This window comes from Periophthalmus magnuspinnatus, chromosome 21, assembly GCF_009829125.3.
Source record: "Periophthalmus magnuspinnatus isolate fPerMag1 chromosome 21, fPerMag1.2.pri, whole genome shotgun sequence".
Classification (NCBI taxonomy): Eukaryota; Metazoa; Chordata; class Actinopteri; order Gobiiformes; family Gobiidae; genus Periophthalmus; species Periophthalmus magnuspinnatus.
In genome coordinates, this window is record NC_047146.1 from 24,999,024 (window position 1) to 25,014,641 (window position 15,618).

Sequence of the window (15,618 nt, forward strand, 5' to 3'; positions counted from 1 at the left end):
GCCTTACTCGTCTGAGGTATTTGGCCGTGGCTGCTTTCCTTGTTTCCTCTTCAAGATTGCCATTTGCTTGTGGGATACCAAGGTACTTGTAACTGTCCTCAATGTCTGCTATTGTCCCTTCTGGGAGGAGACCCCTTCTATGTGGACTACCTTTCCTCTCTCTGTCACCATCCAGCTACACTTCTCAAGCCTGAACAACATTCCAGTGTCTGTGCTGTATATCCTGGTGGTGTGGATCAGTGAGTCGAAGTCTCACTCATTCTTAGCGTATAGCTTGATGTCATCCATATAGAGGAGGTGACTGATGGTAGCCCCATTCCTGAGACGGTATCCATAGCCAGTGTTGCTGATGATTTGGCTGAGGAGATTCAGACCTATGCAGAACAGCAGTGGGGACAGTGCGTCTCCTTGGTATATGCCATATTTGATGGTCACTATGTGCAAGTGGCTTGCCATTGGCCTCAAGACACAACCTCAATGAGTTTGCAATAAAGGCTCTTAGAGTCCTGTTGATGTTGTACAGCTCCAGGCATTCAGTGATTCTTGTGTGTGGCATTGAGTCGTAGGCTTTCTATATATATATATATATATATATATATATATATATATATATATATATATATATATATATATATATATATATATATATATATATATATATTTATTTTATTTTATTTTTTTTTTTTTAACTGTGTGGCCATTTTTCATACATCATTTTGGCATGACTTTTTTTTTTGGTTTTTCCCATAGTCATGTTCAAAGGTGTGAGGACACAGGATACTTTGATGCATCTGTCTGTCTGATCCAACAATATGGCTAGACTTCACACAACCTGTATTCACTGTCATTTAAGAGCTGTTTTTCTGTGCTCTCCTTTGCCCAATACGTCAATGATCTGACCTAATTAACTACCTGTACACAAAGGCCTTTTCTCTGTTTACATTTGTCACAAGAAGATTATATGGATTTATATTCTGGCCGATTAGATGAGTAAATCAATGGGATATCAACTGAACCGATATCCGACCCATCAGAATTGTCAATATCAGCCCTGTTATCTGACACCAGTATCACATCGGTGCCTCCCTAGATGTAAATCCCTCATTCATACAGGAGAGGTTCATGGCAGAAAAGGCTTCAAATTTCAAGATACACTAAAGATACACTACACTAAAACATGGGGATGTTTTAAATTTTTACTAAATTGTAGTAGGGTATATTTCCAATATAATTTAGAGAAGTACATTTAATATTTACTATGTCTTTGCTGACTGCGCTCCACACTAACTACTAAGCTTTTGCATAACAGTGAGTGTTATTTTACTTTAACCATGGCCACGCTATACCTCTTTTAAAAGCTCTGTTTCTCAATTACAATAAGTCATAATGCATACACAAGCAAAAAAAAAACACCAGCACCACTTAGCCTTGTTAGCCTGCTACTATGTAAGACAAACACTGATATCCTTTGTAAACTATAAAGACCTTTAAGAGTACTACATATTTTCATAGTTCATGTGACAGTCTCATATGATTAAATTGTAATGTGCAGAACAGTTAATGTGCCCCTTTATGGTCAATTCCTCACTGCTCAGAGCTCAGTGCTCAGCTCAGCATCAAATTAAGACCAGGCACAGTGGTATCGGCTCTTGATTTTGCCTACACATTTACAAGTATGAGTACCAGCACCCGATATTGGACCAATGCCCGATACTGATATCAACATTGATACCACTACTTAATAAGAACATTCTTACCAGTTTCGTGTCAAAATTCATATAGCCTTTTGGATGAGAGACAAACTATCTTAACTCATAACCTTGTCCTGATGATGCCTTTTTCCAAACTTGGTGCTATTATCCAGGTAGTCATAATGTTCTGCTTACTTTTACAACCCTGTGAAATCAAATTATGAAAGCTCTGCATGATGTCTCCCCAATCCCTCATCATTGTAGCTTTTGTTCAGTTCCTGCCCCTTCTAGAGCTCCTCCGACTGTGCCATTTTTCCCATTGGTGTGACGGCAGCTGCTCCAGATGTGTGGGAGCACTGCAGTGTGACTTGGAGAGTAGATCTATTAATCACCGTGCGCTCCCTGTGATCCTCGTTCCCCTTCCCTCAGCACTTCTCCTCTTTGGCTGTGTGCTCACTAACCAGAATAGCAGGTGCACTTGAGGACGTACCCCCCACGCTCCGTCTACCACCTCCATCACAGACTGTACAATTAAGTAAGGACTGGATCTCAATTAGTTGGTGCCATTTGGTTCATTTGATATAGCTGTGGAACTGCTGACTTTAATTTACGGTTGTCATTTATGAATGTTATTTTAGTCTTATGATTTTTGGCAGAAGAAACTTTGCAATTTTTCAAACATTCACCATAATTGACACTATGACCAAACAACAGTTACGTGTTTAATTTCCTTTTACATTGTTTAATATCTGAACATGTTTCTAGTATGTGACCATCTTTATGAAATTGAACCTTCTGAAGTTAAAGGTGCACTGTGTAACTTTTCTGATGGGGGTTCCGCCACCTGCTTACCTCCATGGGGATATTACTGTTTTGCCTTGATTATTCCACTGTATGGAAATAAACATGGTAATCACAATGAAGACAAGTTAATGGTCAGATCTATAAAGGCCTGTCACAATAATTACCATATTTTCCGGACTATAAGCCACACTTTTTTTCATAGTTTTGCCGGGGGTGCGACTTATACTCAGATGTGACTATAGAATTCCACATTTTCATTATTGTCACAGTGACAACTGCACGAGGGCACTCTGCACTAGGCTTGTGTACCAGTAACACAGCCATGTAAAAACGGTGCTTCATCTACTTCCGGAGCAGGCAGAGTTGTTGAGAAGTGACACAAAGGATGAAGAATTCAATGGATTTAGGAGTGAGATCGAGAGAGTGAGATTGAGAGTAAACTTGTTAGCTTGTTTTTTATGTTTACGTTAACACTTATTCAGTTTGTTGTCTATGCTTCATGTAGTTGAATAAATATGTGTTATGGTTGATTATACATGTTAGAGTTCACTTGTTTAACCAACTAAATGGTGTGTTTGTAATACCTGTAAGAAAATTTAGTTGACTCGTTTTACACATCTCATATTTAATTTCTCCTTATTTATTTCCCCTTCATTTTTCATTTGGAACAATATTGTAAATGTTGTAAAGTTTATCACAAGTCTAGTTTGAGGTCGTGAAAACTACTTCCTGTTTTCCAGTTCAGCCTTTCACACTAATGCAAAATCTTACCCATCCATCCATCCATCTTCTTCCGCTTATCCGGGGCCGGGTCGCGGGGGCAGCAGTCTAAGCAGGGACTCCCAGACTTCCCTCACCCCGGACACGTCCTCCAGCTCCTCCGGTGGGACCCCAAGGCGTTCCCAGGCCAGCCGAGAGACATAGTCCCTCCAGCGTGTCCTGGGTCTTCCCCGGGGCCTCCTCCCGGTGGGACATGCCCAGAACACCTCCCTAGGGAGGCGTCCAGGAGGCATCCTGAGCAGATGCCCGAGCCACCTCAGCTGGTTCCTCTCAACGTGTAGGAGCAGCGGCTCTACTCCGAGCTCCTCCCGTGTGACCGAGCTCCTCACCCTATCCCTAAGGGTGCGCCCGGCCACTCTGCGGAGGAAGCCCATTTCAGCCGCTTGTATCCGCGATCTTGTCCTTTCGGTCATTACCCAGAGCTCATGACCATAGGTCAGGGTAGGAACGTAGATTGACCGGTAAATCGAGAGCTTCGCCTTCCGGCTCAGCTCCTTCTTTACCACAACGGACCGATACAGTGACCGCATCACTGCAGACGCTGCACCGATCCGCCTGTCAATCTCCCGCTCCATCCTTCCCTCACTCGTGAACAAGACCCCGAGATACTTGAACTCCTCCACTTGGGGCAGAGACTCACCACCCACCCGGAGAGAGCAAACCACCTTTTTCCGGTCGAGAACCATGGCCTCGGATTTGGAGGAGCTGATTCTCATCCCAGCCGCTTCACACTCGGCTGCAAACCGCCCCAGTGCCTGCTGCAGGTCCTGGCTCGAAGAAGCCATCAGGACAACATCATCTGCAAACAGCAGAGATGAAATCCTGTGGTTCCCAAACCAGGCCCCCTCCGGCCCCTGGCTGCGCCTAGAAATTCTGTCCATAAATATAATGAACAGAACCGGTGACAAAGGGCAGCCCTGGCGGAGTCCAACATGCACTGGGAACAGGTCTGACTTACTGCTGGCAATGCGAACACAGCTCCTGCTCCAGTCATACAGGGACCGGACAGCCCTTAGCAAAGAGCCCCGGACCCCATACTCCCAGAGCACCCCCCAAAGGACACCATGAGGGACACGGTTGAATGCCTTCTCCAGATCCACAAAACACATGTGGACTGGTTGGGCATACTCCCATGAGCCCTCGAGGACCCGATGGAGAGTATAGAGCTGGCCCAGTGTTCCACGACCAGGACGAAAACCACACTGCTCCTCCTGAATCCGAGGTTCGACTATCGGTCGGAAAATCTTACCCCACAGAGCACTATTCAACAATTGAGAAGTAAAATTTAAAGTTTTCAGTTCACCAGTTTGTTTACTAGCAGGCCAAAGTGGTATGTATATTTTTCATGCATTCATATGCAATTTTTTTGTGTATATGCAATATGACCAGAGCTTAAAAATACGGTATTATATCCACTTATCGTTCAATACATGATAGGAGGAACACACATTTTTCTGGGTCTGTATTTAAAGTGCTATAATACTTTTTGGGGAATAATTCTGTTTTATGGTTTGGTTTCAATATTATCGTTTATCGTCTATGTTTACATCAACAATATATCACACTTCAAAATTTGTTATTGTAACGTAGGCCTAGATCTGTGGTGAAGCAAGCCTGCACATAGTAAGAATTCATGTTTTTCAAGGTATTTTTTTACTATAAAAAACAGAAAATTTAATAAATGCATGGCAGAAATGTTTAATGTCCTTCTGTGGAACACTCCATGCAAAGAAATAACATCTCCATGGAGACAAGCAAGTGTGGCATGTAACCTTTCTGGTGTAGGGTCCGTCACCTGCTTGCCTCCATGTAGACATTATTGCTTTGCCTTTAATTTTCCACTGACTATTAACTTATCTTGCATTTATTCAATTCTAGGTGTTTTTATTGCCAGAAAATGTCTTGAAAGGTTATAAGCACCACTTGCTTGTCTTCATGCAAAACCGAAAAAGTATAATGCCACACTGTGGAACATTCCAGGCAAGCAATAACATCTCCCCAACAACCACCACATGTGCACTCTTTACATTTAGGTTTACTTTTATGTGAGTCTGCATTGTTAAGCCCAGTTTTAGTTCAGGCTTAGCCCCAGTTTTGTCCTAGTTTTGTTGTTGTTCAATATTTGGTTTTACAGATGATTTCAAGTCTGAGTAATTCTTTTTTTTTACCCAGAGTGAGTACTCGTTTAGAACTTTCTACAGTTCATTAATGAACGGACGAAAACCACACTGCTCCTCCTGAATCCGAGGTTCGACTATCGGTCGGAAAATCTTACCCCACAGAGCACTATTCAACAATTGAGAAGTAAAATTTAAAGTTTTCAGTTCACCAGTTTGTTTACTAGCAGGCCAAAGTGGTATGTATATTTTTCATGCATTCATATGCAATTTTTTTGTGTATATGCAATATGACCAGAGCTTAAAAATACGGTATTATATCCACTTATCGTTCAATACATGATAGGAGGAACACACATTTTTCTGGGTCTGTATTTAAAGTGCTATAATACTTTTTGGGGAATAATTCTGTTTTATGGTTTGGTTTCAATATTATCGTTTATCGTCTATGTTTACATCAACAATATATCACACTTCAAAATTTGTTATTGTAACGTAGGCCTAGATCTGTGGTGAAGCAAGCCTGCACATAGTAAGAATTCATGTTTTTCAAGGTATTTTTTTACTATAAAAAACAGAAAATTTAATAAATGCATGGCAGAAATGTTTAATGTCCTTCTGTGGAACACTCCATGCAAAGAAATAACATCTCCATGGAGACAAGCAAGTGTGGCATGTAACCTTTCTGGTGTAGGGTCCGTCACCTGCTTGCCTCCATGTAGACATTATTGCTTTGCCTTTAATTTTCCACTGACTATTAACTTATCTTGCATTTATTCAATTCTAGGTGTTTTTATTGCCAGAAAATGTCTTGAAAGGTTATAAGCACCACTTTCTTGTCTTCATGCAAAACCGAAAAAGTATAATGCCACACTGTGGAACATTCCAGGCAAGCAATAACATCTCCCCAACAACCACCACATGTGCACTCTTTACATTTAGGTTTACTTTTATGTGAGTCTGCATTGTTAAGCCCAGTTTTAGTTCAGGCTTAGCCCCAGTTTTGTCCTAGTTTTGTTGTTGTTCAATATTTGGTTTTACAGATGATTTCAAGTCTGAGTAATTCTTTTTTTTTTACCCAGAGTGAGTACTCGTTTAGAACTTTCTACAGTTCATTAATGAAAAGACTTTAAAACATTTAGCAAGGCGACAGTTGCCGTTAAACATTTCAGAGGCACTGCACTGTATTGCATTTAGCCCCAGGAAATAGCATCACACGGACAACAGCTGAAACAAAAATTAAACTGAGCCAGTGTAGCATGACTCAATGTGTATATTCTTTGCACAGAGCCTTAAGTTGGACTAATGATAAGGGCCAAAACAACAAAACCCTCCTCCGCTGTACCTCCTATAAGCAGACAGACACAGCCAAGCGGTAAACACTCTAAAAACAGCATCCTCCAGATACATTTCATTACATTTTGTAAGTAATGGTCAGTAATTACAGTGTCAAGATTATTTGTGTGGCTCACTGAACAACTAAGAAATAGAACAGAATAGAATTTTAGAAGAAAAACAAGTAATTTCAGTTTTGACAAGTCTAAACAAAAGCCAGAGTGGGACTAAGCAAATACTGAGCACATATTTAGACTCCTCTTGACCTGAATAAACAAGATGAATCTGTTGCTGGGTAAATATGACATTAGAGTTTCAGTTTTTGATCTGGACCTGTGACAATCTAACAATCAGAGATTACCATATTCTGATTTAGTGCCTTTGTGCCTTTCTGTTTAATGTAGCTCATCTGTCATGCTCTGACTGAAAGACAGGCAAAACAATCATGTGAAGTTGACTAATAGAAAAAAGTCAAACAAATAAAGGAAATAAAACTACTACTACAAAAATCCTGATTTCTTTTCCATATCTTTCCCTTTGTCTGAACCACATGGCAACAATGTTAAACCTGGGCTCATCCTTATTGTTAATCTTTACTATTGGATGAGCTTTCACCTAGACATTAGACATGATTAGGCTTATACAGGCAAACGGTCATTCAAATCCATGAATCAAGGCTGGTCCTGGTTAGTGCTTGGATTGGAGACCTCTGGGAAAATCAGGTTACACAGTGGGACCCAGTGACAAAAAAATAAAAAATAAAAAAAGTAGTTGTGTCCTTAAGCAAGGCACTTCACACACTTTACTTAGTATGAAAATTATGTGTGCGTGGGTGTTGATGGTGGTTGGAGGGCAGCTGTGGCCACAATAGTACCTTACCACCATTGAGTGACTGAATAATGCAATGTAAAGCGTTTTTGAGTGTCTAAAAAAGTGCTATATACTCCGATGCATTGTTAATATTAAATCCAGTAAACATATACACAAGCAACGTCAAAAAAACAAATCAATGCAATGATGGATGTATGAAAAGTTAGCTGGAGCTGGATAAACTGCAGACACTCTTCACATACCACGATTGTTCCCACTCCACAGTCTGATCAACCAACAATTAATAAAAGTTTAATTGAGATTGGGATTCAATTATTTCCTCATTCGTCATGCTTGGGTCACTTTAATCAAGAGGTCTACAACCAATAATTTGTCTGGAAAAAGCGTATGATTTGGAGCAGATTTCAGACTTTGGCGGAATAAATTTGATCTATTTATAGCTAAATGACTCTGATTAAAAGTCAAGAAATAATAACAAATAATTCTAATGATTGCGATTATTTTTGTGTCGTATCGCCCAACCCTAACATAGGTATATCTAAACGACTGAAGGCAAAGTTCTGCACAGCGTAAGTGGTGGTACATGTCGGCGGAGGGCCATCTAGATGCTGATGCTGACAGATGGACACAGTGATTATTCAGAGCTCCAGCAGATGAACTCAAGCTTGTGTTCTCTGGCTTTCCCAGCAGACCAATCACTCCCTATCACCCCTCTATAAATCAAATCCACGGCAGTGACAAACCCAGCACGGCCCGAGAGCCAAAGGTCGCCCGTGCTGATGAAAGACTGTTTATCATGGGAGAGTGCACACGGACACGGGCCATACCAGCCGGGCCATGTTGATTTGACACCCAACATCTTCATACTTAACCAGGGCTTGCTGTTCATGTTGTGGTTTTGTTGCGGTGATTTTGTGTATACTTTGTGAATAGACCTTTGTATTTGTTTGAGTTTATATATATATATATATATATATATATATATATATATATATATATATATATATATTTTTTTTTTTTTTTAAGTGCATTACGTATTTTTATTTATTTTTTTGTCTGCCACCTTCTAGTCTCCATGGCGGTGTTATTAGTTTGTCTAGAAGTCCAATGGGGTTCATCAGGTGTTTATTTATTTTAATCTTCTTTCAAACCAAGGCTCAGTTAACTGACAAGACTTTTAACCGGGACAAGGGGGCTATTTTACACTCACACACCTGAGATACTGTTCTGAAGAAGTCGGGCTGCAGATGGCTCTGTCGTCTTGCCTCCACCGGTAAGGAGACAGCGTCAAAGCCTCTTTAAATCAGCTGACTGGACACGTGATAGCAACATCATGTGACGACTCTAAGGAAGACCAAGTGAGCAGTCAAAGCTGTCAGGTATGAAAACAAACTAAACTTTGGTCTGAAAAAAATTAAATTAAAATAATTTGGCTAGAATGCTGCACAGTATTGCATTACATGTCCCTATCTTCAGAGACAATCATTTGACGCCATTAGACTGTTGCAGGTCAAATCTGTGGAGGTGACAGCCACTTACAAACTTTCTATTTCTATTGCATATAATTAGCTACTTTTTTCTTTTATTTAGCATCAAAAACATACATAGAGTTGTTTGTTTTAATTTGCATACTTTAACTTAATATATGGAGCTCCAGTTTAGAGTCATTCACATACAACTTGATTTAAATTTGTATACAGTGGTCCCTTGTTTATCTGTGAAGTAGTCAACTTTATTTTTTGCAATTATTATATATGTTTTAAGACTGTAAAACCTCTCACCACACACTTTATACACTGTTCTAAGACAGGCACATTCATTCATTCTTACATTTCTCTCTTGTTTAAAATATTATAAAAGTAGCGCTTCTTTGGTAACACAGACCTGCCCCCTCCCCTCTCTCTTGCACAAATAGAAGTTCCACAGAGCACTGATGGCTTTAGATATGAAGATTTATGACCAAAATTCAGGACTATCACTAGAATTCTGAAATCAACACATTTTACATGGAAAATAGCTCTGGTCATACCCACAATATTTTTCATCCATGGCAGCTCTTAAAATGGCACCAAATTCCGCAGGAAAACAGCACATCTGGCAACACTGACTAACTGCCATTGTTTTCTTCATACAAACTAATTATTTCTACACTGTAATAGTAGACTATAGCGTAAGCTTTTCTATTCACCTTCCGGAAGCTGCCTTGGCCGCCATCATCGTTTGAATTGTATTATTTTGTTTGGGGCTGGCGATTTTGACGGCAAATAACTTCTGCTTGGAGTACAGAGCTGTTTTAAAGCCTCTCAGAGAATCAGTGAAGTGTTGACTTGTTGGCACACATGAACATCGAACATTTTACACAAATCAGCACTACTTAATATCATATTTTTGAGGTGGAACTTTTCCAGAATTTGCTATTGAAAAGAATGGGATTCCCTCCTAACCAGAAGAGCCACAACAAAGAAAGCACAGTTTGGAGTGCTTAGAAGCAGAAGTAAATGAGTCTATGGTACTAGAGTAAATATATAGGCTGACATGTCCTAGTACTTCAAAATGCCTGCATAAAGCATACAGTACTGTAAGACTTTTAAGAATGTGAATAAACCAGATTTCTGTTTTTGTGGGGTTACATTTAAATAATCTTCAATTCCTATTGTGAAATGTTTAACGTTGATAGCTTGTAGAAATGATTATTCCTGACATCCATATTTGACTGAGAAAACCCCCGCAGTGCTATAAATATCGGGCTGCTGAGGGCATTGGGCTTTGACATGCTTTGTTGCATCTGTGTTACAAATATATGCACAAATTTGAGAAATAAGTCACCTTTTATCATTGGGAACGATGACAGTGACATCAAAGCGCTTTGTGGGTCTCTGAAGGTGTAAACAGAGAAGCTTTCAAATACAATTCAGCTCAATGTGCAGTTATTAAATTGGGAATGTTACCAAAGATCCCTGCCTGTGATAATAGTCAATGAGCACCATGCGTTTGACATGTCCTTGAAGTGTTGATGGCAAAATAGCAGTCACAGAATTACAATGAACCAGGAGAGGATTTCAAACCTTCCCACATGCGGTTGCAAGAAGAGCAATTAGAGCATGTTAAATACATTTGTGAGACGGTTTCTGTTTCTTGCAACCTCTAATAGGAACACTGTGGTCAAACTACATCACTTAAAGGCCCATATTACTATTATGCTATTTTTTTTTAAATCCATGTTAGAATGTTGTTTCCTCATCAAAAACATATCCAGAGTTGTGTTTTGTTTCATTCACTCATGTTTAACACACAAACTCTGCATATTTAAGCTGTGTTTTTCTCTCAAACTGCAGACACACTGTTCCACCTTGTGATGTAATGTGGTAATACAGGTGTGCTCCACTATGTTTTTAAACTTCATACACCTTCACAATCATTTAAATCATTCCAGTCCTGGAATTTCCAATCTGTACTGAACTAAGGTAAAAGGTAGCTGTTAACTTTGACTACTGTAACAGTCTGCTCACTGGCCTTTACAAACGAACCTTGAAACAGCTGCAGTACATCCAGAAAGCTGCAGCTCGGGTCCTGACTAGAACCAGGAATAACAAGCACATAAGTCCTGTGCTCAGGTCTCTGCACTGGCTCCTGAGGCTCAAAGATCAACTTTCATACAGCTACAAGTCCCTCCATGGCCTAGCACCAAAGTACATCTCTAACATGTTAGTGCCATATGAACCATCTCGCAGTCTGAGGACTTCAGGGACCAGCCTCCTGCTGGTGCCCAGTCAGGACTAAACATGGGGAATCAGCGTTTCAGTATTCTGCAGCTAAAACCTGGAACAGTCTTCCTGAAGATGTGAGACCGGCCTCTCCTTTGACAATGTTTAAATCCAGGCTCAAAACGTTTCTGTTTAGCTGTGCATATGGCTTCTTTTTATTCTGCACTCTTCTCATTTAATGTTAATTTTATGATGATTATTTATGCTTTGATTTGTTGTATTGTGATTTTAATGTCTTTAACTTGAAAACTACTGTTTCATGACATCACACGGTGGAACATAGCATTTTGAGCTTTCGAGATATAGACAGACTAACCACAACTCACAACTACATTTTTAATGCAATAACAGCACTATAACATGGATTAAAGCTCACCAGAGTCAATGTTGTGTAAAACAGGACCTTTAAAGGTGCAGTATACTTAACTTCTCAAGTGTAAGGTCAGATACCTGCTTGTCTGCTTATATCTTATTGCCTTGCTTGTAATATTCCACAGCATGGCATTAAACATATTCATGGTATCATGGTATTAAACATATTAATGATATCCATGGAGACAAGCAGGTGATGCCACCAGTCCAAGTTACAGGTCAGATCTGTGGAGAGGCGTCCCTGGTCATAATAAGAATTGGCACGTTTCAAGATATTTTTGGCAGTAAAATATAACAATAAATCCAAAAATGTTTAATGCCATACTGTGTGAACATTAACATTTCCTGAGACAAGGAGGTGGTGGACCGCTTACCAGAGAAGTTACAAAGTGTACCTCTCTTTGGTAAATTTTTAATAGCTGAAAAAAGAATGTAGACTAATATATTGAATCCACGTCTACTCTATGTATCATGAATATGCTCTTCTTGAATAGAAAGTAACTCTCACCTTTTGGCATGGAACACAATATATAAATAACAATATGGCTAGTGTGTATTGTTCCATACACAGGAAAAAGCATCTGAAAGTGTGCAACTTTTGGTACAGGAGTTCAGGCAGGTGTGGTGTTTCCATACTTAAACACTGAAATCATTTGACTTGTGTGACCTCTGACCCCAAACTATTTTAGCCAGTGGGTTTGCTCATTTTCACCTTTTAAGACACATCCTATGGTATTTTCAGTTTTATCTGTTTGTGTGATAAATGCAATAGATAGATTTGCAGTATTATACAACTTGAACAAAGCCCCCAAAAGTTTGGTGTTGTTGGGGATATTGATTTGGTAGCTGGGTAAATATTAAGGGTCATATTGGGATGGATGTTTTCTGAAATGTTTTTGTGTCAGGAAATACTTTTAACATAATTTTACTTTTACCTGTCAAGTAATTGTATTGTGTCATTGTGAGATGGAGCCACACTCTGGCCATAATGGCACTAGTGCGAGGGGTTCAAATGTTCATATTAATATGTAGACCTACTTTCACATTGAGTTACTTCAGTGTTTATGGGCTGGGAGGTTGATCATATTAATAAATTAAATAATTAATAAATCAAATTTGAATCAAGACTGCGATTTACTCATGGCTAATCGTTAATTATATGCTTTTTTTTAATTAAGAGCCAATCCTCTGTCAATAAAAGCATGACATTTGGAGCAGAGTTTGGGCTACATTTTTGCATTAAAATGGCACTGATTATGCCTGTCTTGTTTATGTTCATCAAATCAATACTGAAAGCAAAGGGGAAAAAAATCATTTGAATCAAAATTGAGATTGATATGGCTCTAGTCTTGTTTAATGTTAGAAATATTTAACACTATACACTACCAGTGAAACATTTGGACACACCTTCTCTTTCTTTTCTTTTTACTACTTTCTACATTTTATACATATGGTGATTTATTTTTTTCCCTCTGTACTATGGTTCCATACCTGAACAACAGAGATTACACAGACATTTTACATTCATACTGAAGGCATCAAATATATACTGAAAGATATATGGAGTTATGCAACTAAGATAAAAAAGGTAAATTTTATAAAGCACTTTTCCACATTCAAAGCGCTCAGTTCCTTTACATCAAGGAACCAGCCCCCCATTCTCACACATTCATACACTAGTGTACGCAGACACTGTGACCGCAACAATGATGTTTATGTCGAGAGTGGGAATTGAAGCATCAACCTTCGGATCAGTGAACAAACTCTCTACCAACTGGGTTACTGCCACTGATTAGCTCTGTATAAATTGTACAATAGTTTTCAACCATTACATTATGTGTTCCACTAAATGTCCATTACCACCTCTTTATCTGGCCGTTTGCAGAACAATTCTACATGTGCTTGCCTCTGTAATCAGTGTCTCCATTCTCTATAGAAGCACCTGCATTACAATCAGCACACACAACGAAATGATCATGCCAACCTAATGATACCAGTTACACAGAAAGTCCTAATTAACACACGGCACTGCACAGTCAAGATGGGTAAATGCAATGATGTGCTTCAGTGAGCTATGAAGCTACTCAATCAGCCCTTTATCCCCTTCAGCTCAAAGCACTAATGTCATGTCTGACCAGAACACAAAGAGTTAACAATACACGGAGAAATAAAATCAAATATGTAACCGTTTCAGTGAGTTGTCATTGGAAAGCAATTTAGAAAGCAGCAGGATCTCATTATTACATCGATTTAATTCCAATTAGAAGAAATGAATGGAATTATCCTTTTCAGCATGTGGCAAAATAACTGGATGAGAAATGGACGTGACCAAGGAAGGCAATCATTCCATATCAGCAAATTGATTTCACTAAGGCTTTTCCCCTTTATTATAATATACGTCAAGTTTTGGTAAGGTCAAAAAGTAAATTAATTGCTCCAGTATCAGTTCATAGGTAGGGTTAAATCATTCACATATTAATTCAAGCTTTCATAAAATGGCAATATAATTAGCCCCTTTTAATTTAATTCAGCTGTACAATATGCAGACAGTACTCAAGCGTGAATAACTTTTTAATTACATTTGATTTATGGTCAGATGTCATGGAGGAAATTTAGTTTTTAAAGGAGTAGTATGCAACTTTTTCTGGTTTAGGGTCCACAACCTGATTGTCACCATGGAGATGTTATTGCTTTGCCTGGCACGTTTCACAGTACAGTTTCGCTTATTTCTCGCCATGGAGACAAGTTGGTGACACCACCAGGCCAAGTTACAGGTCAGATCTGTGGAGGGTGATCAAACTCACAGCTAGAATACATGCTTTTAAAGGTGCTTTTGAGTAATAAAAGCACAAATGAAGTAAATTCTAGATAAATAAGTCTAATATAATACTTTGGAAAATTCAAGGCAATGCAATAACATCTTCATGGAGACAAACAGGCTGTTGACCCTAAACATAAAAAGTGGCATATTCCTTTAACATAAGCATTAGTATTACATGAGTAAAGATGAAGTAAATGTCACCCCATACAATGGGCATTATGTGGGACTTTGCCAGTGTCATTAGCATGACCACCTTCAGTTGTGGTTGCTCACATGGAAACTCCTCCCATCTGTCCAGTGACATAAAACTGTGGAGCTGTGAAAGGCAGCTGTGATAAGGCTGGCAGGCACATCCTGATTTGCAATGAAAAAAGTCTTTGTGCAGTGTTCAAACCTGCACTGAACATGTTACTGCTTAGAACATATAAATATAATATAAATATTTGTGTACCAAGCTATTTTAACCACCATAACATATGATCGAATTTTAAAAGCATGTGATGTGACACGTTTTGGGGCACAGTGTCTCTTTTGTTTTTCAAAAGACTATGAATATCTCTGTGTTTGTCTGTATTTTGAAGATGGAAAATGTTTTTAACCTTTGTAACATCAAAGCACTTCCAGTAAGTCTCAGTCTGAGAATAAACCACAAAGTAGCATTTGGTACCGCTACTTTTGATGTACAGAATAAAATACTTTCCTACTTGGCTTGTGTAACTCAGTGTTCTTAGATCATGCATCAAAAACAAAATTGGACTATATTGCACAATGCCTTGTTGTTGTTGAGGGCTTGTGGAAATGCATTGCAAGTTTGAAGCCAAATTTCTGAAAAAAAATTATAAAATTTATGTCAATTTAACTTTGCAATCAAGAGTGTCAGACATAATAAAATATATAAAATGAAGTATTTCTGTCTGAAGTTGTTCTGTCTGGTCGTGATTGTGTTCAGATTAAATCATTATGAAAATAGATTAAAGGTCCTGTATTACACAAGGATTCTTGTGAGCTGTAAACCATGTTATGATGTTGTTGCTTCCTCAAAAACATACATGGAGTTGTGTTTTGTTTCATTCTCACATGTTTGAGTAATCCTTTAATATTAG

The 15,618-nt window shown here is 38.9% G+C and overlaps 1 protein-coding gene across 1 annotated transcript in view; it reads left to right on the top strand.

Moving 5' to 3' along the window:
• The window catches only part of thsd7ba (thrombospondin, type I, domain containing 7Ba), a 273,568-nt gene that overhangs the window by 100,763 nt on the left and 157,187 nt on the right, over positions 1–15,618 (top strand). The gene's annotated exons all lie outside the window — the stretch shown is intronic.